Genomic DNA, 26,302 nt, shown 5'->3' on the forward strand with positions numbered 1-26,302 from the left:
TAGATAGTGCTAACTTACATTTAATTAAAAAGTTTCAATATATATAGACAGATGTCAGATCATTTGGCGAGTGAAAAAAAGAAAAAAATGAAAAAAAATATTGAAAGTGATTATGTAAAATGATTGATCAATGGCTATTGGCTAGAGTTGCATGGCTCATCATGTAGGATATTTTGGCATTCTTTTCATACCGGGTAGATATCAATATTATGAAATTTTAATTAACACAAGGGAAATATAACTAAATTACTGTACTAAAGTATGTGAACTTTCAACAAAAACACGGGGTGGACTTATTACAGGATAATACAGTTAAATAGCATTTTGACTATTGTACTAGAATAGACACGGAAGTGTTTTCACAGACCAATATAAAAGAGTATTTGTTAGCATTTCACTAAAACTACAACAGAGTGGGCTTATTACCAGACATAGCATTTTACTAAAACTACAACAGATGTGAGTAGGCTTATTCCCAGGCATACAATTATTTCTGGATTAATACGGTATGAAATTAATTTTCATATGTATCTAAATACACTGAAAATGTCTTTCACTCAATATTTTGTGAATTATTTTGAATTAGCATGCATTATCTGACTGTATTGTAGGTATTAGTGTAGTTGAATAAAAGATTCAATTCCTTGTTATCACTTCAAAAAGCTTATAATTATGAGATAAAAAAAACCCAGCTGATACAGATTGGAAGAAGGATATTCGTTTTGGTATATTTCTAATTACTGTTATATTTAGTTTGGTTTGTTGTGCTTCAAACAAATCAAAATTTGTTTTTCTAATATTTCAATTTTATGAGAAGTGCTATTTTCTGTGATTATGTTTGCTGGAAAAATAATTCTGGTCAAATAATCATGATCAAGAATACAGATAATGTGAGCCCTACAAAAATAAATGATTTTACAGTATATATGTTACAGTATATTTACTTGAAACAGTAATTCAGATACATTGTACTAAAATACAATCAAGCCTCATTCATTTGTGGGGATGAGAACATTTTGGATTGTTAGCACGGAGAATTGATTAATTGATAGGATGGCCATGAAATGGTGGTTTACTAACAGAGAGAATGGAATTAATAGTTAAAGATTGTCTTAACCCTTTCAACCCTAAGAATCTTTAGTGGACTCTTCCATTCGATCATCAATTGAAGTCCAATATGGTCAGTAGGGGTGAAAGGGTTAATAGGAAATAATAATGTAAACACAAAAGAAATAACTTTGAAGAGATTGGCAGATTGTGGACTCATAGAGGTAGGATTATTATATATATACATTCTTTATATTTAGAAAATACTTCATATAAAACTGTATAAAAATACAGGTAAGTCTGTCAAAAACACAAACCTGTCCGTAAAAGCCATCTTCTTTAGTTCCAAGTGTAACACAATTAATTTTATCACATAACTGGCCTGATCTACAATGTCATACAGGTGTAATAACAATATTGTGACATTAAAAATAGTTATGACGCCACAGTAAATATATGACATTGCATGATTGTCTCTTTATACTGTCAAAGTCTAAAGTTGCCTTTCTTATATAGAAATAAATTTGAAAGTTTTTTTACTTCTAATCTTATAAATACAAGTTATGTGATAAACGCTATCTGACACTTGTGCCTATGTAATATGAATTTATTAAACACGTTAAATGATTTATTTGTCAGTAGCCTAAATGCTCATGACATATTGAATTATTGAATTTGATAAATAAATTCCACATATTAGATAGCCATTCATGATTCTCTATGTCAATCTCCATATAAAAGCTACTTACTGAGTGGTCTTTATAGACAGGTTTGACTATACTCCATATAATTCTATATTACAAGGTTATTATGTGAAATGATTATACCAAGAAGGAAAATAAAAATGAAATGACTTTATATAAGGCATCAGTGATACTTGATTTTAAATACAAAAATTGCATCTTATTATAATTTCAGCACCTTAACAAGTTGTCACACATATTGTTGAATGGTTTGTATGAACCATTGAGTGTGAGATCACTGGTATAGCTTGCCTTTATTTTACAGATCAATTTATAACTTGTCACTCTCTTCTTCCTCCCTTTCTCTCCCATATTATTCCTCCGCCAAATTTCTTCAGCACAGATCCAAACAATTTTGTTTAAGTGCATTTCCATCGGCATCTAAGATGTTGTCATGGTGATTTAATTTAATGTTAGATGTCATAAATGTGTTATTATTCCACCTGAGATGTTGTCAGTGATTAATCCACTATAGAACACAGTTGCCATGGCGTTCGGTCCTTGTTGGATGTTTCTTCAACTATTGATATTGATGTTGTCATATTAATGTAAAGTTAAATCCAATTTAAGTTAATTGTTCGTTAATTCCACCTAAAGTTAGTAATTATGTCTACATGACATCGAGATGTTGCCATGGGAAAAAAGAAAAAATTGCCTTGGCTGTTTCACACAGTGTTCTTCCACCATAGATGTTGCCATGTCGATACCTTCCTCCTATGATTGGTTAAGTACACTTAAATTGAAAATCTTGACCTTGCACACCTAACCACAGAGAGGCTTCATCGCAATCATGTTCTCAGTGACTGTGAGAGGGAGATTGACGACACCTAGGAGAGCCTCACATACACCCTTAAGGTTCTCTATGCATACGGTGAACGGCAACAACAGGATGTATAGCCATGCAATAAAGAAGGCGATGGGCCATGCAAGGAACCAAAGGATCAGGAACCACAAAAATGACCACAGCAACCCTGGACACAGGCCTCCAGCATCAGCACCACCTTGACCTTCACCTTGACCTTCACCCAAACCCATTCTTCTCTCAACTCAGCTTTTCTTTTCTTTGTTCTTGAGAAGTTGATGATGCTGAAAGAAAGAACATTTTCTGTTTATTGTATAAATTTGTTACTATGTTAAGCTATGGAAACATTTTGTTTTAATTTATTGAAAAAAAACAAGTCATGCTGGGGCTCAAACTAGGGACGTCATGGGTTCGAATGATACCATAAACTTAAGAGAAATTCCCATCAGCCTGACCTAGTAAAGTGATCTGTTTTCTCTACTTTTACACTACTTCATTCAAAAAGTCTATCTCCCCAAAGACAACCACAACCCTTGAGGTTTCTAGCTCTGACAAAGCTGGTCAATCTAACAGCACCATATCTGTAACAAGAAGGAGTAATTAAAAATGCCCTGCCACATCAGAGTTTGGACCTAATGACCTAGTCCTCTCTTTTTCTGAAAGCTTAACCTCAAGGTTAGAGAGAAAAGCTTACCAGCTTCAGATATACTCTCCCAACACTTCAGTATTCACATGTATTAATTCTTAACTATTAGTTTGATGTAGCGACACATTGACAACACATAAGGATGTCATCAGTATGATGATGTTATACCAATGTCAGGTGAAGTATTTAAATAAATTTTAATTAAATAATTTGATGAAATATTTCTTCTTACCTGGTAGTGTCTGTATGTATTCTATCAAAAGGAAATGAAAATTAATTTGTATTGTTATCATAATATGAACTTGTTTATTTTCATATTATATCACTAATTAGCTTGATTTCCCTGTATCCTGGTGTATATAAATGTTGTGTGTACCTGGATTCCAGATTGTAACTGGTTTCCTGTTTCTCCTTTATAACATTCTTTGTATTCAGGGCATTTGAATACATGTAGTTCAATGTTGTTTAGTTTATTTTTAAGTTCCTTCCTTAGACGTGGTATGAATTCCTTTAGAAATCATTGTGTCCTGTTCTGCCCTGCTACAAATTAACAACATTTCTTGAGAACCCCTCCACAGATTTGGTTTAAATGTTCTATTCCCAGTCACATTCTGGTGGCTATAACAATGGCCAAGGTTGAAGGGTCAAAGTAAAGGTGACAGTCAAATGTCACCTTTGACCCCTTCTACGTGAGGCATATTGTTGTATAGGAGAGGGGCATTCATGTCTTATACCATATAGTTATAGACATATTCTTGTTTTATTTCAAATTGTTCATCAGACTGTGGTTTTGATTTGTTCAGCAAGCCTTTAATGTTTGTATTCTTTATTGTTTGTTGACAATTTTCAACTTTTTTATTATTTACTTCCTCCTCTGATCCTTGACTATGATTTTGCTGTAACTTTTTATTGTTGGGTATGTATTGGTTTTCATTGTGTTCTTGATGAAAAAAACAAATCGGTTTGCTTTGAAGACAACATAGCCTTGCTATTCTGAACACTTGGTTTGTGTATATAATGGAACCTTGTAAGTCTGGACACTTTGGTTTGTGTGTACAGTAGAACCTTGTTAGTCTGGACACTTTGGTTTGTGTGTACAGTAGAACCTTGTTAGTCTAGACACTTTGGTTTGTGTATACAGTAGAAACTTGTTAGTCTGGACACTTTGGTTTGTGTGTACAGTAGAACCTTGTTAGTCTGGACACTTTGGTTTGTGTATACAGTAGAAACTTGTTAGTCTGGACACTTTGGTTTGTGTGTACAGTAGAACCTTGTTAGTCTAGACACTTTGGTTTGTGTATACAGTAGAAACTTGTTAGTCTGGACACTTTGGTTTGTGTGTACAGTAGAACCTTGTTAGTCTAGACACTTTGGTTTGTGTGTACAGTAGAACCTTGTTAGTCTGGACACTTTGGTTTGTGTGTACAGTAGAACCTTGTTAGTCTGGACACTTGGTTTGTGTGTACAGTAGAACCTTGTTAGTCTGGACACTTTGGTTTGTGTGTACAGTAGAACCTTGTTAGTCTGGATACTTTGGTTTGTGTGTACAGTAGAACCTTGTTAGTCTGGACACTTTGGTTTGTGTGTACAGTAGAACCTTGTTAGTCTGGACACTTTGGTTTGTGTGTACAGTAGAACCTTGTTAGTCTGGACACTTTGGTTTGTGTGTACAGTAGAAACTTGTTAGTCTGGACAATTTGGTATGTGTGTACAGTAGAACCTTGTTAGTCTGGACACTTTGGTTTGTGTGTACAGTAGAACCATGTTAGTGTGGACACTTTGGTTTGTGTGTACAGTAGAACCTTGTTAGTCTGGACACTTGGTTTGTGTGTACAGTAGAACCTTGTTAGTGTGGACACTTTGGTTTGTGTGTACAGTAGAACCGTTGTTAGTCTGGACACTTTGGTTTGTGTGTACAGTAGAACCTTGTTAGTCTGGACACTTTGGTTTGTGTGTACAGTAGAACCTTGTTAGTCTGGACACTTTGGTTTGTGTGTACAGCAGAACCTTGTTAGTCTGGACACTTTGGTTTGTGTGTACAGTAGGATCTTGTTAGTCTGGACACTTTGGTCTGTGTGTACAGTAGAACCTTGTTAGTCTGGACACTTTGGTTTGCGTGTACACTAGAACCTTGTTAGTCTGGACACTTTGGTTTGTGTGTACAGTAGAACCTTGTTAGTCTGGACACTTTGGTTTGTGTGTACAGTAGAACCTTGTTAGTCTGGACACTTCGTTGGTGTGTACAGTAGAACCTTGTTAGTCTGGACACTTTGGTTTGTGTATACAGTAGAACCTTGTTAGTCTGGACACTTTGGTTTGTGTGTACAGTAGAACCTTGTTAGTCTGGACACTTTGGTTTGTGTGTACAGTAGAACCTTGTTAGTCTGGACACTTTGGTTTGTGTGTACAGTAGAACCTTGTTAGTCTGGACACTTTGGTTTGTGTGTACAGTAGAACCTTGTTAGTCTGGACACTTTGGTTTGTGTGTACAGTAGAACCTTGTTAGTCTGGACACTTTGGTTTGTGTGTACAGTAGAACCTTGTTAGTCTGGACACTTTGGTTTGTGTGTACAGTAGAACCTTGTTAGTCTGGACACTTTGGTCTGTGTGTACAGTAGAACCTTGTTAGTCTGGACACTTTGGTTTGTGCGTACAGTAGAACCTTGTTAGTCTGGACACTTTGGTTTGTGTGTACAGTAGAACCTTGTTAGTCTGGACACTTTGGTTTGTGTGTACAGTAGAACCTTGTTAGTCTGGACACTTTGGTTTGTGTGTACAGTAGAACCTTGTTAGTCTGGACTCTTTGGTTTGTGTGTACAGTAGAACCTTGTTAGTCTGGACACTTTGGTTTGTGTGTACAGTAGAACCTTGTTAGTCTGGACACTTTGGTTTGTGTAGAGTAGAAAATTTTCAATCTGGACACTTTAGTAGAACCTTTTTATTGTGGACTTTAGTTTGGTGTTTACAGAAGAAACTTGTCTAAAAACATCTGATACAGTAGATAACTCCTTAAACTGGACACAACATGTTAAGGAAAACAATCAAGCAAAAGTATTGTCTTAATTACCATGGAAAACAGGAAGTCAATCATCATATTTGTAGATTTTCTGTCGGACAGCTGTGAGCAGTGTTATTTACTAGTTTAATATTTTCAGCCTGTGCCAGTATTAACTCATGAGATATAGTAGGATGGATTTTAATGGAAATAATAAATATTCCACCCTTTTATTATTTTGGGAAAAAACAACACTTGTTCAGGGAAGAAGCCTGTTTTCAGCTATAAAAAACTGAAGAAAATGATCACAAGTTATATGCGTCACCTTTGAATGGAGACATTGAATTAGTACCAATTCTGGTTCCTCTGGTTCTTCTGTGATAAGAAGTACACTGCCATCAGGTCACTGTGACCTTGACCTCAAAATCAATGGTAAAATAAGTGCAAATTTTCCCAATAATTCTTTTCTGAGCAATACCTTTTAAACCATTAACAATATCTTAATGAATATTGCTCTATAATTCTTTCTTAGCCATTGGATCATTAAAACCTTGACCTGAACGTCAGAGGTCAAATAACTGTGGCAGGCCATGACTTCTAAATCGTTTACAGATATCTTGAAAAAAACTTGCGTAATGCGCTGCTGTTAGGTCATTGTGACCTTGACCTCAAAGGTCAAATAAGTGCAAAATTTTTGAAATATTCACTGCTTAGTAAGGGGGAAGGGGGGGGGACATAAGTTTTTGTTCACAACAACAAATCTCTAGTTGCTACATGCAAGTATTATACTGCAACTGATGTCACTTAACATTTTAGCTTTTTGGTCCAGATGGAAACAAATGTTCGGTCTCACTGTGGGAGGAAACCAGAGTACATAGAGACAACCCACATTGTCTTGATGAAGGATGAGCCCAGTATCCACTAGACCACCCAACTCCCCTACTGTGTATTCTTACTAAAAATATACTGCTAACTCATGTTGTATAACATAAACTGATTCTATTTTAAAACAAAGATATGAAATAATTCAAGCCATTGTGTGTTAATCACTCGTTTGCCTTGCTAGAAGCATTTTATGGTCAGTATTAATTGTGTAGGAGGAAATCTTAGAGAAAAAAAAAGTATTTTTGGCAGATGTGTTATTCCCCATCATCGACAATGGTTGTCCCCATAGCTTTTTTAGGTCTAGTTAGGGAATTGAACCCCAGAGGAGTTGTTATAAGCATTTTGATTTATCAGAAATATTATCTTTAATAATGATAGCCGATCGGGGTAAATAGTACTGGAAAATTTAGGTGAGAGTGCTTTGATTTAAATGCACCACCTGACCACTCAATATGCAGAGGTTTCTGTAGGAAATTACTCATGGGTTTATACAGAATTCTGACTTATTTTGTCAACACCTATCAAATCTTGACATAACCATGTTACCAGTGTTCTACAAAAATTAAATCTTGTGAGACACTGCAATATATTTTTATGGGTATGAGATTGTAGTCATGTTGTTTGTGTGGGCGATATTTACCTGTCGACCGTTGTGTACCGTTACAAGTACACGATTGGTATGCTTTGTGTAAGCACTGACACAGGTTGACGACTGGTCTGTCATAAATTGACAGATCACGGCAACAATCTATTTTTCGGCTTATAAGTACCTGTCTGGGTAGAGGAATATTAGGGATACCACTGAAGATTAAGAAAAGGTGATTACATGGTTCTGAGCATGTTGTGCCAGATTTATTCAACATATTTGGTTTCATTGGTGGTACTAAGTCCCCTTAGACCCCATCATGGGCTGGATATCCGATACCGTATTTGACCTGATGAGCACACTGTGCACCAACAAAAATACAATTGGGGTGGGCTTGACAAAACAATATACATGCATAAGTTTTAATTTGAAATCAAGATTGAAAAAAAAAAAAAATGAAATACAACCCCAATAATTTTCTTGGTAATGGAGAAAGGTTTTATGTGGAATATCAATTCAGGGCATTTTTTAATCTGTGATGGTTGGAAGGAGTTTTCTCAATGACCCAGAATTGTATTCCGTTGAAATAGTTTTACTCTGCTTGGCCCTCTTAATCTATATGACTGTGAGGGTCCCTGTGTATACTGTGTTAAAAGCTAGTTTTATGGCTGTTTTCTACTTGAGATCAAAACTTACAACGATGACTGCTCTCCTGCAGACTGACAGGAAACCACCGACTTACATCAAAACAAAATACGGATTCTTATCATAAATAATTTATTTTCTGAAAAATATCACTACCGGGTAATTATAATAATACAGCTCTTTTAGGGGAGATGTGTGTTCCTGTAAACCCCTGTAATAAATCCTTTGTACAAAATTCAGTGATTTTGCTAATATCTTAAACGACTAGTTTCAGAGCTTGTCCTTCGTAAGGAATAGATACAGAGGTTTTCATGAAGTGTAAATATTTTGTGTATGATGTTTTGAATTAATCTATAGTGCCTGTTTTGTATAGTTGTGGAGGTAGCTTTCTCTTTCTCCATCATGCTGTTACGGTCGTTGTGTATAGAAGTTTTGTAGTTCGGTAGGGATGAGCAATAATCCTGAGCAATCCTGATGTTTTGATATTTATTCAGGATATGTTTCGTCATTGACTGGCCTTTGATAGGATCATATATACATCCTTAAGTGGTTGAGAAATTTAGTCATCATCTCAACATGGCGCAACTTATTACATGTTGTATGATGTACAGTTTTAACAGTATAAGGTTACTGTAGTATAACGTTTTATCTCAAACTGAAATCAAGTATGTGTTTAGACACAAATAATATCTTATTTCTTGTTGTAAATAAATAAATAAATAACAGACTTGAATAAATTATTTCTGCTCTCAGATTTGAAAAAGTTTGAAATTGAAGAAAACTCCACATAGCTTAAGATTTTCCAGAAAAGAATGATATAGATGTTCAGAAATTCCAGACTTTCTTTAACTCTATGCGTTCTTATGGAAATCCTCAACATTGGATTTTGTCTTATTTATCTGTCACACAGGGGCTTCATGGTGATCATATTCTCCATGCACGTCAGTAGCAGATTAAAGTGAAGCCTCACAATCTCACTTCAGTTTGTCTCAAAATGGCCAAAATTGACAACAGGAATACTTAGGAAATTATTGAGAATTGTTATGAAAAATGAAGCCACATATTTAAAGTAGACAGCAGATCGGTAATATTATCATTATACAGTAAAGTAACACTGAAGTTCACTGTACAAATATAACTGATGGCACAAGTCTTATCATTTGTTTGGATGCTAAGTTATTGATCAAACTGAGAAGTTCATACCTTCCATGTATGGATAATTAACTGAATAAGAAATATTTTTGACTATTTATAATATGTTGGTTTCTGAAACACATTGAATGAGCAGATCAGGTCAGTTTGAATATCATCCGAGATAAACCGAAGTTGTTCATAAAGATTTTCTGTGTTGGGAGACAACATCAGTGTTTTGAATTTTTGTAATTCGTGATTTATAAACATGTAATAATTACTATATCGTCACTAGAACACCTAAAATCCTTGAAAGTTATCTATCCACCACACAGGGGCTTCATGGCGATCATATTCTCCGCGCATGTCAGAGGCAGATTTACAACCTTGAGCAATGCCTCACAAACTCCCTTCAGTGGCTCAATGCAGGCCGAAAATGGTAGCAGGAGTATATACAACCAAGCTACAAAAAATGCTATAGGCCATCCCAGGAACCACAGGATGAGAAACCATACGATTCCCCACAGTATTCCAGGACATAAATCGCCTTTTCCTTTTCCTTCACCTTGACCTTCACCTTGACCTTCACCTAAACCCATGTCTGTTGCTTAGCAACGTCTATAACAAGATATCTGAAAAGAGAAAGAGAAAAACAAGTGTTATGTAGTTGTATAATGATGCAGCAACATTTACACATTTGATGCAAGGATAGTTAACTTACTGATATGTTTTAAAAAATATAAACATTTCATTTAATCCTAAATGTTTTTCAAAAATTGAAACAGATAAAATTTTATGTATCAGATTTCAGATTATAGTTTGATACAAAGGACTTCATTTTTTGTGATTGATAAGATTTATTTTAAATTAATCAAAATTTTCAGATTTTAGATTAAGATTTTGTTACAAAATACTGAAATTTTTGCGACATATAAGTCAAGATTAAATTCTGAATTTATCTCATTTAGAGAAATACGATAAGCTCATCAAGCTCTGAACAATACATGTTTTTAGAATATCGATACACATGTGTCGACACAGAGGTGTCTTTTTGTCATCAGCCGCTAAAATTGTCAATGGACATACAAATTGTATATAGGATGTCAGATGTCGGATGTCTTAATGGGAAATTGATTAAAATAGACGGGGGACCCAGCTACCCTATACTCTCTGTTGTCATCTGTTGTTGCTATGCGACTGTAAACAACATTCACTTTGAGGTTAATCAAGCATCAATGGAGATTTGATCCTTCTCATGTTTATGATTTGTTTGCTGTGACATAATCCTGATTTAAATTGACATGGTCAAAGTCTGATTTACCACAAGTGAGATTTAAAACACGCAATTTTATGTACTTTTCTTGAGAATACATCTGTTGCTCTCAACACTTTAATGATGCTAATTTAAATTTTACTGCTGTTATAAGCTAGGCCCCCTAAAAATATGTCTATTTCATGTTTCCCTAACAATGCTAATATTTTTGTGTTGATCGAAATCTTTTTTTTCAAGGAAACTCTGTTACAAGCAAAGTCCTTTCTTTTTTTCTTTATAAACCTGATAACTATTATTTTTTTTTTTTTTTATGAAATGTTCTTGCCATCTGATTATTTTCTATTCAAATGGAGTATTGTTGGCCTGTCAGTTAGTTCACTACAGTGTTATAGGATGGCGTGAGTTTGTGTACAAATATTACCATGGCAGGTTGCAAACATCTATAGCTGATATGTATCGGTAAACAAATCCATTTACTCCAAGGTATGCAAATATTGTTTTGAGTGTCTGATATATGGGCCGATCTGGGGTTGGGTGGGGGTGCATGGGTACATCAAATATACTGCCGTGAATGTATCAATTTTTTTTGCAAGTAATTAGCAGTCAAGAAGTTATCTAGACCTCCACTGTCAAAAAAATATTAAAATTATAAAAAAAAATTCAACTTTATAATTTTGCATGTTACATATTGATATATTGGAAGCCTGTTAGCATGGTCTTTGATAGGTTGCCAATATATAGGTCACATTAATTATACAGAGTCTGCTAATGGTATTGTACACTTAAAGGTTTACAGAGATTTTAGTGGAGAAGTGTTGTTTGGTGTGTTTTAGATAATTTGTATGCTTTAAGTGATTATACTTTACACTATTAAATTCTTTTATAAAAGTGAATTTCTGTGCCAAATAAAAAAACTATTCAAAGGTATAAAAAGGCAGAAGACATCAAAGTGATTACATTGACCTTACACAGTTTTTACCTAGTTTTAGATATAGGACATGCCTGGTTGAAACTCTTCAGTCGACTAGCTAGACCCGGGGGCCTGAAGAACTAGAATTCAGATTGAATCAGCCGACGTATAACAACTTTAACCACGAGTCAGACCTTGAATTCACGCCACTCCGATTCATTATGACTATTTGATTGAAAAATATTGAATTTCCCTCCAGACCCTGTATAGTAAAATTTACATTTGTGTATAGAATATGTTGTTGACACTGTCATCAAATCCATATTTGTGTAGAAAAGGTTTTAAATGAGATTTAATTACCTGTTTCAAATTGTATATTGGCTTGGCCATGAAAGTTCTCCTGTTAGGACAGAATTAATGATTTGATAGGGAAGTTTCACCACGAGGTCAACAGGTATCATATGTTATATATATATAAGTCCTCTTATTCATATTTTCTATGCTATACTACCCCCAGACACCTGTGTGTGTGTGTGTGTGTGTGTGTATGGGTGGTGTTAAATGGCCCTGCCTCTTGTATCTATGGCAACTAAGATTTTAGGTAAAGAAGGCTAACATGTGCTTCAGTAGATTGTGTTTGCTTCTACTGTGAGTAGCTTTAATTTTGAAAAATTCAAGCCCTTTTCTCCAACCCCAATCTGTGGCCACCCCTATCCCACCACACCCCAAACTTTTCAAAGTATGAATGTGCTAGCACTTTCTATCTAATGAAAATAAATTATGTATTTTCAAGAAGCTTTACTTTGAAAAGCGTTTTTGTATTGAATCAAATGTTAGGGTAATCATTTGAATTTCCTGAACCTATTATACATTGGTATTTCTGAACACTGTTTTTCTGCTATGAGAAGCAATAAAAGTTCTCTATAGAAATGAACAGAATATTGACAACGCCTTTAGTTTCTATTCATCCATTCTTACCTGGGGGCACCAGGTAAAGTGTACCTGTCTTATACAATACTCTAATAGGCCTTTACCATATCACCATTTCCTATTAAATACCTGAATAATTTTACATCTGTATGTAGAACTCTCTGGGGATAATTTGATTGTCTGTTTATCAAAAGAAATTAACCATATGACGTACATTTGTATTAAAACAACCACACATTAGTCACTGAGACCCCAATACGGTTTGTGAGTTTCGTAGCTGACAAGGAGAAAAACAGACAGATTTTTGTAGGCTTGGCCAAACTATTTGTGTTCATATATCTATATTAACATTTAAACATCACATTGCCACAATATGAATCCATTGCACTCCTGTAATGATGTCATAATTGTAGCCATGGGGACGGCCACATTTCACTGCCAAATGACTGTCCCAGCTTAGGGATTTATTACATGCTATTCCTATCGGTAATGAACATCTCATTAGAGTTTTAATCAAATGAGAATCTACATAGGACAGTAAAAGGTGAAGATAATGGTAGATATAGACACTTAACTACATCGCTATGGTATTTATGGTCATATAATTGCAATACATTAAGTTTCCCTGCAAAACTTTGTCATTCATATCCACTATAAAGACATTAGCAAGGCAGTTGCAATACATTTAGTTTCCCTGCAAAACTTTGTCATTCATATCCACTATAAAGACATTAGCAAGGCAGTTCAAAGCTGAAATGTATATTGTTATATAGAGTTTAGCATTATCCAGTCACTGTGATTCTGATTATTTTGCTATTTTAAAACATCAAGCTTATATCAATATTTTTGGGGATAAAAGCATCCAGCTTATAATAATGTTTTAGGAGATTAAAACATACAACTCATATCAATGTTTTAGGGGATGAAAACATCCAGCTTATATAATGTTTTAGAAGATTAAAACGTCCAGTTTATCAATGTTTTAGGGGATTAATTAGCCATCTTAATTCAGGATCTTCTCTCCTTCTCTAGGTGTTAATAATAATGTTGAGCTAACAATCCAGCTGTTTGTGCTAGAGATGAAGCTCACTAGATTATGGATGTTCCACAGCTGTTGCCTAAAAACCCTTTGAGTTCTTTTCAGTAGAGCTGTTTCAATTTATTAAAAAAAAGATTAAGAGCAAACTAAAATATTATTAGTTTGTATGAAATTGAACCTGGTCCAGAAACAGCAACCTAGAATTCAATAAAATATGACAAATCTGTTTCTCAGATATTTCTAAATGGAATTGTAGTAGATGGATCTATATACTGTAAAGCATAGCATTTTTGTGTGTACTCATTTTGTAGGTTTTATTTTACTTGAAAATACAAGTCATGATGAGGGAATATCCTACTTTGGTGCTCCTTATACCAATTTTATCCTGAAATATGCCCTGGTGAGGATGTAAATTTACTTTGAACTTTGACTCAGATTAGGCAGACTGGCCTTATTGTAGCACAGTTAAAGTAGCATCTGGTGTTGGCATTTTATTGAAAAGCAATAGAGCTACATGTGTATGTGGGCTTATTTCCAGACATGGGCTTATTAGACATTCAGTGATGACATTTGACTAAATTCTAATAGAAGTGAGTGGGCTAAATGTTACCAGATAAATACATATCTGTGGAATCAGTATTCCCTAAAGACATCAATTCACTGATGATCTATAAGAAAATTAACAATAGCAAAAACATATAATGCATAAAACTGTTTTGTATGTTAGAAGTAAAGAGAGTAGTTTGTTTGACAGTTATAGCCATGATGTTGTAGAATAGGCTTGTGATATATATCATTCGAGACGTAAAGGAGACATGTTAATTAAAGGAAATAAAACTGACCTGAAAATATATTGCTTTAAGAAAGGGGGCAAATTAAATTGAAAGACAGTTTTAAAGTTTCCACCGTTTGCTCTCAGAAATGTTGCCAACTTTTGCATCTGCATTGTGTACTGGCCTAATTCAGTAGAGTTGTTTTGCATCTGTATACAGAAAATGTATCATACACTACATGGGTTGTCTTGTTATGTATCCGATGATGAAGGGACTGTCGTAGATCAGACTGTAGTGTATCACATAATGCAACCGTAGGCAAAGATCTGAAGTGTGCGTTCAATCTCTACTTCAATCTCGACCTACGTTAGTTTCTGTTTCTCAGGAAGCTGAGATCACAGACCTTCCTGTATGTTGCAACAGTGTCCTTAGGTAAGACACTTCATCCCAATAACCTATGGTGAATCGCCTGTATGTTGTTGAGCAAGGTGGTCACCAGCTACTACAATGAGATTTCACCTTAAAATGACTCTGAATGTTCACAAGGTGATTAACTCTCATATGTGTTGTTAATTGAAGTATCCACCAGCTACTACAAGGAGATTTTCACTCCCATATTATCCTGACTGTTCACTGGGTGATAAATCCTTCCAATGAATCAATATGTTGTTCAATGAAGTAGCCACCAGCTACTACAAAGACACCTCCACTTCAAAATGACCCTGATTTTTCACAGAGTGGTAAACTCACCAAACAAACAAAGATAAAGCTCTAAATGTCATATTTTCCTGGCTAGGTGTTATAGTGTGATGACTTCAGCACTCTAGCTATCTCTTTACTCTATAGAAGTACTGATAAGTTTGATAATACTAGTGTCAAGCTCCTTACTAAACTAATATATTCAAAGATTTCTGTCATCACAGATATCATTGAATTTCCTGTGGCTATTTATACTGGACAACTTCTTGTATTTGTGTGGAATGAAATAAACATGACCATGGACTATAGTACATGTGCTATTGATAGAATTTCATTTATAGCTAACTAATGGATGAAAATAATTTATATGCCTTATGTAAAATGAGAACTGCCTATTGTAAAAGTCAGATCGATTTATATAGTTTTAGAGAAATAAAGTTTATTCTTAAGGAGGAAAGTAATATGTGTTTTAAAGTAAATTGTCTCAGCACTGTATACTGTATTTCTAACAAAGAAAGTATATACTTTCTCCAGCCTTTTTGAGTTGCTTCTATAAAAAGTTAGTATTTCAGCAATATAGGTTTTCTTTTCATGAAAAACAGAATGGCTCCAATACTCAGATTCGATCCATTGTCCTTTTCATAAAGAAAAAAATAAATTTAACAGGAAAACAATTTACAAAAGCCAGTTAGTAAGAGGAAAAAAAACCCTTCTTACTAAACATGGAAAGAACTTATGTTCTAATGTAGGTTTTGATTAAATAGGATACCTGTGAAAAGTCTTGAGCTGTAAGCCTGAGCATGTGCAGCCTTAAAACCTTCAATTTCGATCATCACCATGGAACAGTGGTTTTATCACCACAGAACCTGGTACTATGCATGCATGAGTGTATAATTATGTACTGTAGCATTGTGAGGAATGTTATCGATGTCCTAACTGGTGAACAGCATGTACAGTTTAATTATAATACAGTCGTGATGTTGTGTAAATTACCAGCCTCATCATTGACTGTGAATTTAAGGTCAGACACCAGTCATTATAAACAACTGATGTGGTTTCTATAGCAACCAATATTTCAAGCATATTGAGGAAAAAAATTCTTTCTAGTCGATGTGACTTGGTTGTATTCTCTATGTCTGTACACAGAGTACATACGTCAAAATGTATGCTTGACAAGTTGTACACATAGCACATGTGTTCAAATCATCATCACAGTAGTCATTCAGGAACAGAGTGCAGAAAGTTCACACATCCAATGTTTCTGATGTAGAAATGATAGATAGAGCGTAAAGAAGCACACAAGCTCATACTGTACATTGACATTGTGTATCAGGTGTCCAGTTAACGAGCAACATCCACACTCTAAAAATATCACCATTTTTAGGGATTCAGTCTAGTTATGGGCGATTCTATCATCACTGCTTCAAGTAATGCTTCTGTAAGAACTTAATCTGTTTCATTAAAAAGAAGAATGGTATGTGTAGGATTTTAAATATTCTATAGGCCATTGAGAATTGGCGGGCAGGATGGCTGCAGGGAGTTGCAGATCTAAACCTACTGTCCTTCTCAACCCCTGGATCTTTCATATTAAGAAACATGTCCATTTTCCCTGGGGAAATGGATTCTTTCTGAAATTATGTTTAGTATAAATATGCCTATATAGATTTGTATTTATCCTCAGATTATAGACAATAGATTTACTCCTAACCCCTCCATCTGTTACTCTGTGTGTAACATGGAGCAGGTATTGATGATGGATTTGTATATGATGGAGAAAAGCCATTGTATCTGATGAAGATATCTAGCAACAAGATCTGTACAAGTGCCCAGCTGTTACTAAAGTTACAGTACCATATTTATCCTGTAATCAGCCCAAATTGCTGTAACCTTGGTAAATACTAGCTGCAATATATACCACATGGCTAGAGAGATCTTCTCTTTAGCTCAATTGGTTGATCGAGCGTTAACCATGAGGTCAACCAGAGTTAGGACGGAAGCAGTGATTTTAATTGAATTAATCTTGTGCTTGCTCTGTTGCATCGCAAACGCATTAAAATATTTTCTCAGAAAAGAATGTGAGTTTACTGCAGGACAATGTTGGCCTACTTTTCATGCTGCAGTGATTTTAGTTAACATTAATAATGGGAGTTAAAATCATAACAGAAACAATTGTTTTGTCCGAGTCACGTAGATGTAATAAATATTTGTCTTTGTCACACAGATGTTTGAAATTAAAGCACTTTCAAGTTATTTCACCCATAATCCCTATCCATGTTTTGTAAATGAATTGTGATGATCTGAATATAACAACTATGTCTATTTATAGAAACTCAAAAATAGTTTGCGATATTCTGTAGTAATTAATGTCTGCTAAATGAATAATTACAAAATGATATAATTATGAGTTTTCTGTAAATAGGTATTGATCTCAACATGACATTCTCAGCAGTCGTAGCATCACGTGATGGTGAAAGGCACTCAGGTAGAAATTAATCAATGAAACATAAATATAGATTATCGATAGTATCTTACCTGCTTACAGACTGGATTTAAAACCACACATATAAAATATATTTCTATCACATCAGCAGCTTCCCTCACAGTAAACCACTAACAGCGATTCAGTGGTACCTAAGTCTGGATTAACCCAGGGTAAGATCCCAGGGTGGGATATGTGTGGACAGACTGCTGAACAGTGATGTCAGGCAGTATTGAGAATCAGCAGTTGAGTGGTAAACTTCCCTGATACAAACTTTAATATAATTATATTCAAGCATCAATGGAGGGTTATTGACAGGACTATAACTGCAAACGGACCAGTGAGTTATGGGGATACCTTCGGGGCGGGTCCTCCGACAGTCGTCATGGCATCAATAAATATAAACACTTGATACCTACCTTACCTGCGTCCAACGATATCACCGTCCTCCTTCAAGCAAGTCAAACACTATCCACTAGTTCTCAAATCACTATAAAGAGTCCACGATGGTGAGATAGTCACGCTAGTACTGTAAAGCCCCTAGTACTGCCACGCCCAAATATCACGGTACACACCGAGTCTCTACACTGTAGTGTAATAAACACACATATCTGGAAAAATTCAGGAACATAGGGTATACAGTGTGTAAATAGACCTGACCTGAATATGGGTGTAGTGTGTACACATGTATACAGGCTTCAGACCCCCTCCCTTAAATATTTACATAGCCAGCGGTCAGCCTGCTAGCCAGTGGTCACTGTTAAAGCTCATAAGTCAATACTTCACTGAACCTTCAATGATGGTCAGTTTAACAAAAGTGACCAGTCCTAATATCTACTAACACTAAGTACACATTTGAATTTCTATATTTGATTATACAGAAGTGTTGTACACAGAAATGTATACATCAGAGATGTACTTCTTGTAAGGTGTTGATTTTAGTGTGACTGCTTCAGTCAATAGATTTAAATTAACAGCTAAAATTTGACTTTGTTGTTATAAGCTAACTCAGCATTGTTATCAATATGAATACCTGAGTTGAGTTTCATCAATACTCCTCAACTTGAGGAAATTCATTAAATTGAAATTGTCCATAGGAAAACGTTATTGGATTTACCACCAAAGATTTTTTCTTGAATTTAAGGTAGGAGCTCCCTTAAGTTAAAGGAATGTTGATGAAACCATGCAGACCCTGATACCAATTATTATGCTCGATTGGTGCAACTACATATTTAGAAGAATATATATACATATCGGCCAGAATATTTCAATTTTATTTTAAATAAATTACCATTAAAATATTCACTGCTATTGTACTAATTTTAAAGCATTTAACATTAAAAATTTGAAGTTTTCTGTATTATACCCTAAGCTCATATTCATGCAGCATAACCCCTGACATTTACCGCAAACAATAACCTTCTAGCGTTACTCAGAAACTAATCTCTGACCCTTACTCGGAAACTTATAACCTCTGACCTTTACTCAGAAACTAATCTCTGACCCTTACTCGGAAACTTATAACCTCTGACCCTTCATCAGAAACTAATCTCTGACCCTTACTCGGAAATTTATAACCTCTGACCTTTACTCAGAAACTAATCTCTGACCCTTACTCGGAAATTTATAACCTCTGACCCTTACTCAGAAACTAATCTCTGACCCTTACTCGGAAACTTATAACCTCTGACCCTTACTCAGAAACTAATCTCTGACCCTTACTCGGAAACTTATAACCTCTGACCCTTACTCAGAAACTAATCTCTGACCCTTACTCAGAAACTTATGACCTCTGACCCTTACTCAGAAACTATAAACTCTGACCCTTACTCAGAAAGTAACCTCTGACCTTTACTCAGAAACTTAAAACCTCTGACTAATAACATCTGACCCTTATTCAGGATTTTGTTTGTTTGCAGGGTTTATCACCCTGTGGACAGCCAGGATCATTTTGAGGCAGGATCTCCTTGTAATAGTTGGTGACTACTTCACTTAACAATATATGAGAGGCCCATATCTCATGGCATCCAGAGCAATTAGGGTAACATGTCTTGCCCAAGGACAGCACAGACTGGCCCTTATTCCGGAACTCTGAACCTCACATCTGACCTTTACTCAGAAACTAACCTCTAACCATTACACAGAAAATAAGAATTGACCCTAACTACCTCATATCCTTATTATCTATACCCTCGATCTGGTAACCTCCCACCCTGAATACTTCGCAACTTGTTTCATAATTTTTGTAAAATGGCTTATGATTTACAAAATAAATATCTTTATGAATACCTGTGGTAACCATGATGGTATTTGACCCATAATAGCCCTCAGTGTGTCTCCCAATCCTTACAATTGTGCTAAATGCTATTTTAGAACTCCTATGCACGGCTACACGTCATACGGTATTGTAATGCCAGACTGTCCTACAATACGTTCAAGTTTAAAGTTCTGTTACCATCATATATATGGAACAATGCCATTTGTCCTACACAAAGGATGCCAAGGTCACGTGTTGTACTCAATTCTAGACATTTGTACAAAAACCTAATTGTTTACAACGCCTCTAATGAGGCTTGTCGTGGTGATGTCTAGTTAAGGGTATTTCTATAATTCATTGGCAGTCCTGAAGTATAGCTGTTGGGGACATCACATAATTAACAAAACAGCCATGTGTCATATAATGTTGATCCCTGTATAGTTATTTATATAAAGCAGACAGTAGACTGTCCAACTAGTGATAAAATTCATCTCTAACATTTAGTTTGATTTGTGGAATTATATTAAGGCAGTATTGTCCCCAGCACTATTATTGCTCTATCTCCAGGAAAGAAGAGTTCAGATTTACTTGTTTTTTTCTTTCTTGGAGTTACTTCCTTATTTACTGTTATAAAGAGTCATATAAGAAAGAAATGAGTATTTAACTATAGGTTTTATTTTCACGAAACACTGCTCCACTACTAGGATTCACTCCCAGGTTGTTTTACTTACGTAATTATAAGGAAGGAGAAAAGATGCTTGAACTATTGAACTCCCACTCTCCAAGCGGACATCCTCTACCATGTGTAACTAGAACTAGCCTGAGCTAGCACAGTGACTTTATACTCTCCACCTTGATCCATTATACAACTGGTTTTTGTTGATAATTTTCTGCAACATTTTTAGCCCACCATCATCAGATGGTGGGCTATTCAAATCGCCCTGCGTCCGTGGTCCGTCGTCCGTCCGTCCGTCCGTCCCTCCGTCCGTCCGTCCGTCCGTCCCTCCGTCCCTCCGTCCGTAAACAATTCTTGTTATCGCTATTTCTCAGAAAGTACTGAAGGGATCTTTCTCAAATTTCATATGTAGGTTCCCCTTGGTGCCTAGTTATGCATATTGCGTTTTGAGACCAATCGGAAAACAATATGGCCGACAGGCAGCCATCTTGGATTTTGACAATTGAAGTTTGTTATCGCTATTTCTGAGAAAGTACTGAAGGGATCTTTCTCAAATTTCATATGTAGGTTCCCCTTGGTGCCTTGTTATGCATATTGCGTTTTGAGACCAATCGGAAAACAATATGGCCGACAGGCAGCCATCTTGGATTTTGACAATTGAAGTTTGTTATCGCTATTTCTGAGAAAGTACTGAAGGGATCTTTCTCAAATTTCATATGTAGGTTCCCCTTGGTGCCTAGTTATGCATATTGCGTTTTGAGACCAATCGGAAAACAACATGGCTGACAGGCAGCCATCTTGGATTTTGACAATTGAAGTTTGTTATCGTTATTTCGGAGAAAGTACTGAATGGATCTTTCTCAAATTTCATATGTAGTTTCCCCTTGGTGCCTTGTTATGCATATTGCGTTTTGAGACTAATTGGAAAACAACATGGCCGACAGGCAGCCATCTTGGATTTTGACAATTGAAGTTTGTTATCGCTATTTCTGAGAAAGTACTGAAGGGATCATTATCAAATTTCATATGTAGGTTCCCCTTAGGTGCCTAGTTATGCATATTGCGTTTTGAGACCAATCGGAAAACAACATGGCCGACAGGCAGCCATCTTGGATTTTGACAATTGAAGTTTGTTATCGCTATTTCTGAGAAAGTACTGAAGGGATCTTTCTCAAATTTCATATGTAGGTTTCCCTTGGTGCATAGTTATGCATATTGCGTTTTGAGACCAATCGGAAAATAAAATGGCCGACAGGCAGCCATCTTGGATTTTGACAATTGAAGTTTGTTATCGCTATTTCTGAGAAAGTACTGAAGGGATCTTTCTCAAATTTCATATGTAGGCCCCCTTAGGTGCCTAGTTATTCATATTGCGTTTTGAGATCAATCGGAAAACAACATGGCCGACAGGTAGCCATCTTGGATTTTGACCATTGAAGTTTGTTATCGCTATTTCTGAGAAAGTACTGAAGGGATCTTTCTCAAATTTCATATGTAGGTTTCCATTGGTGCCTAGTTATGCATTTTGCATTTTGAGACCAATCGGAAAACAACATGGCCGACAGGCAGCCATCTTGGATTTTGACAATTGAAGTTTGTTATTGCTATTTCTGAGAAAGTGCCGAAGGGATCTTTCTCAAATTTCATATGAAGGTTTCCCTTGGTGCCTAGTTATGCATATTGTAATTTGAGACCAATCGGAAAACAACATGGCTGACAGACCGCCATCTTGGATTTTGACAATTGAAGTTTGTTATCTCTATTTCTCAAAGTACTGAATGGATCTTTCTCAAATTTCATAAGTAGGTTCCCCTTGGTTCCTTGTATTGCATTTTTGGACCAGTCTGTCCTGAAAACAACCTGGCAAACAAACAGCCATTATCGTTAAATCTCAACTTTCTTATATAGCTAGGATTCCCTTGTTTGAAAAGTACTGGAGGGATGTCTCGATTTGCACAGATTAGTAAAATGAAGGGAAAAGTAGAGAAAAGATCAATCTGACATGGAACCTATGAAGATCATTCAATGGTGGGCGCCAAGATCCCTCTGGGATCTCTTGTTTTATATTATTCCCATAATAGCCCCAGTGTGTCTCCCAATCCTTACAATTGTGCTAAATGCTATTTTAGAACTCCTACCACGGCTACACGTCATACGGTATTGTAATGCCAGACTGTCCTACAATACGTTCAAGTTTAAAGTTCTGTTACCATCATATATATGGAACAATGCCATTTGTCCTACACAAAGGATGCCAAGGTCACGTGTTGTACTCAATTCTAGACATTTGTACAAAAACCTAATTGTTTACAACGCCTCTAATGAGGCTTGTCGTGGTGATGTCTAGGGTATTTCTATAATTCATTGGCAGTCCTGAAGTATATAGCTGTTAGGGACATCACATAATTAACAAAACAGCCATGTGTCATATAATGTTGATCCCTGTATAGTTATTTATATAAAGCAGACAGTAGACTGTCCAACTAGTGATAAAATTCATCTCTAACATTTAGTTTGATTTGTGGAATTATATTAAGGCAGTATTGTCCCCAGCACTATTATTGCTCTATCTCCAGGAAAGAAGAGTTCAGATTTACTTGTTTTTTTCTTTCTTGGAGTTACTTCCTTATTTACTGTTATAAAGAGTCATATAAGAAAGAAATGATTATTTAACTATAGGTTTTATTTTCACGAAACACTGCTCCACTACTAGGATTCACTCCCAGGATGTTTTACTTACGTAATTATAAGGAAGGAGAAAAGATGCTTGAACTATTGAACTCCCACTCTCCAAGCGGACATCCTCTATCATGTGTAACTAAAACTAGCCTGAGCTAGCACAGTGACTTTATACTCTCCACCTTGATCCATTATACAACTGGTTTTTGTTGATAATTTTCTGCAACATTTTTTTATATTATTGGGAAAAATTTGAAATTTTCTAGCCACAGCCCTATAAATATCCCCATTAATGAATACAGAGAAAAGATAGATTAAACAAGAAATATCTTTAAAAAAGATAAACGGCATAGTTTTAATGCTGGTGGTTATAATGTAATACTGCTGGTGAAATAAATCAACGAACTAATGCGTTTCAGCACGGATAACAAAATTCATTTCAATCAGGAATATGATTTTATTAATGTGTCATTTGAAAAGATACATCCACTTATTTAGCTTGCATTCAATCTTAACTTTGTTTCGTTTTTAACTGCATATCTGCATTTTGCATTGACCGCTACATTGACCAATCACATACTTCATCTTGACCAGTGACCAATCACATACTTCATCTTGACCAGTAACGCCACCTGTCGCGTCATATCCGGGGCCAAAACAAAGTTAGACAGCTATGCCGAAAAAGAAAACAATGAAACAAAGACCTGTATAAAGTAGAAAAAGTGGTGAGATATTAATTCTACCTTAACTTTTTATGCCCATGCCAGTTCATGACGGAGAGGGATGGGAGGCATATATAGCACTACCCATGTCTGTCCATCCGCCGTCCCATCTTGTTCTGAATCTGGTGGTCATTTGTTTTGTTTTTTTGTATTGTTTTATGTCCTGTCAACAGCTCAGGTCAGTTTGTCAAGGTTAAAGGGTCAAAGGTCACTTTTGACCCCTTCTGCATTGAGTCAATATGCATTGTTGCGTAGGAGTAGGGGCATTAAATGTGTCTTACAGATATTTTCTAGTTTAATTTTACAACGATTATCAAACAGGTTCCATTAACCTGAAATATTCACACTTGTTGTTATGGATAATGCTAAGTCATGATTATTTGTATTTGAGGGGATGTGTGTACCCAGAGAAAATCCATGCTGATCCCTTAACTTATGCTCACAATGAAGGATAATGTATGGGATCACTTCCTGGGTGCAAAGATTGTACAAAAGACAGACAAATTAATTGAACAGCACATTCAAGTCTGAATTTTAAAGTCAATACAATTTCCTTATTATACAAATACCAAATGGTGGGGCATTTGTACTTTAAAAAATTATTGAAGTGCAAACATTTTATTAAAATGAGTACTTTTTTTATCTTTGTTTGAAAAAAATTTAATTCATTATAGTCTGTTACAAAAGTGTACAGCCAATATTTGATTTAGAACAGCTTTACTGAAGCAATATACCGGGTGTAGGTTATAGGCTTAAGATTATTATACTTTTGATCGATGAATCTCAAGTACCTACATCAACGTTACGTTCCTGTCTGAATGGGTGTAAATGTTGACACGGGATTGTTTTATCAATAAATATTGTATCTAGGCTGTAACTGAACCACACCCAACACGTACACATACATACAGTGTTATATCAATGGGACATCAATAGAGGACATTCAGACAATGTTATATCATACGTGAAAATTGGGTTGTCACTAAGGAAGACAGACGTCATAGCACATGTCAAAAATGGGTTGTCACTACAACGACATACAACTATTATATTGGACAGAATGGATCATCACGGCAGGAATGCAGACGATGATATAATCATTATAAAAAAATCGACCATTACTAATTAGCACGACAATATATATTCCTTACGTCTGGCTAATGTACTGTATTTACTCTGCAATAAGCCCAGTGTCTCAGGTAATAAGCCCATCAATATTTGTTGCAGTTCTGTTTAAATATTTGAAAAAATTCTTAACACCAGCAGATTGATCAATTGTGTGGACAGCATTTTTTGGTTGCCAGGCTGTCGTCAACAGGATAAATAATTTCCCATCTGAGTTTACAAGGGCCTATTGTTATGTTATCATAAATGAAATCTGGCCTTTAAATTAATATTACAAGGTACATATAATTATCATTTGTACTGTAGCTTGATCATAACTTAAGGTTCCATACAAAGTGTAATTTGAAAAGACAGAACGTTTTGAAGTCGGGGAAAGGATAGATGAAATTGTAAGGGAGATAACTCCTGTAGTTTGTTGTAAAACCATGATAATAATGCCCTCCAGTATCTGTATACAATCTATCTGTAATTTGGAGGGAAACTTCTTTAAACAGTTTTCAGTAAACATGTGGTTTTAAGTCACATGTATTCAGAGTTTTTCAAGTTTTACTTTCTAAAGCATGAAAGTTGAAATAAATATTATACATAAAAAAATAATGATAATAATAATGATTTTGAATAATTAATACAAAAATGTAATTAAAAATAATGCAGGTAAGCATTTGCCCCTTCACATTCTACTTTATCTGATAAAAACAGAAAACAAACAAACAGATGCTGAAAGTTTGTAGCCTGCAGTATTATCTATTATCCTTTATTTTTTAGTCAAAATAAGGTGTGACAGCTGATTCTATGATGATAAGAGTGGGTCATTTCTGAAAATGTCACTTCAATTTAATTTACTTCTGAAATTTTGGTGGCTTTTGAAAATTAGCAAAAAACTTGTTCAAACATATTGAAAATAACTTTTGTACACACCTTCAATAAACTATACTTTAACATATATGATATATGTTACTTAAATCATTCAATAATTTTCTGAATTTGTTTCATTTTTTATTTTTTTTTATTTTTTACTTAAATTTTGCTGAATTCCTTTCTCCAATAATACATTTATAATTTAATATTAAATTAACATTGCTTTGATGGAAGAATATCTTTTGTAAAATCAAAATCTAAAGACAGAAGCAATATACATGTGTCACCCAAGTGCTGGGTATGCCACAGGGGCTTGGCATGATTTAATAAATGATAGTCCATATATATATGTCACTATAATACATATATATATGGACTATCATTTATAAACTCGTGCCAAGC

At 35.2% G+C, this 26,302-nt stretch overlaps 1 protein-coding gene and 2 long non-coding RNA genes across 4 annotated transcripts in view; 1 reads left to right on the plus strand and 2 right to left on the minus strand.

Annotated features, from left to right (window-relative positions):
* LOC117337339 (copine-3-like) overlaps positions 1-26,302 on the plus strand; it is a 48,264-nt gene that overhangs the window by 7,270 nt on the left and 14,692 nt on the right. The gene's annotated exons all lie outside the window — the stretch shown is intronic.
* On the minus strand, positions 3-18,402 carry LOC117337340. Its single transcript, XR_004534793.1, has 2 exons — positions 18,008-18,402; positions 3-2,876 (listed from the first exon to the last, which is right to left on the minus strand). It is a non-coding gene; the product is annotated as an uncharacterized LOC117337340 (long non-coding RNA).
* Positions 8,465-17,873, minus strand: LOC117337341. Its single transcript, XR_004534794.1, has 2 exons — positions 17,637-17,873; positions 8,465-10,112 (listed from the first exon to the last, which is right to left on the minus strand). It is a non-coding gene; the product is annotated as an uncharacterized LOC117337341 (long non-coding RNA).

Source organism: Pecten maximus, chromosome 11, assembly GCF_902652985.1.
Source record: "Pecten maximus chromosome 11, xPecMax1.1, whole genome shotgun sequence".
NCBI lineage: Eukaryota > Metazoa > Mollusca > Bivalvia > Pectinida > Pectinidae > Pecten > Pecten maximus.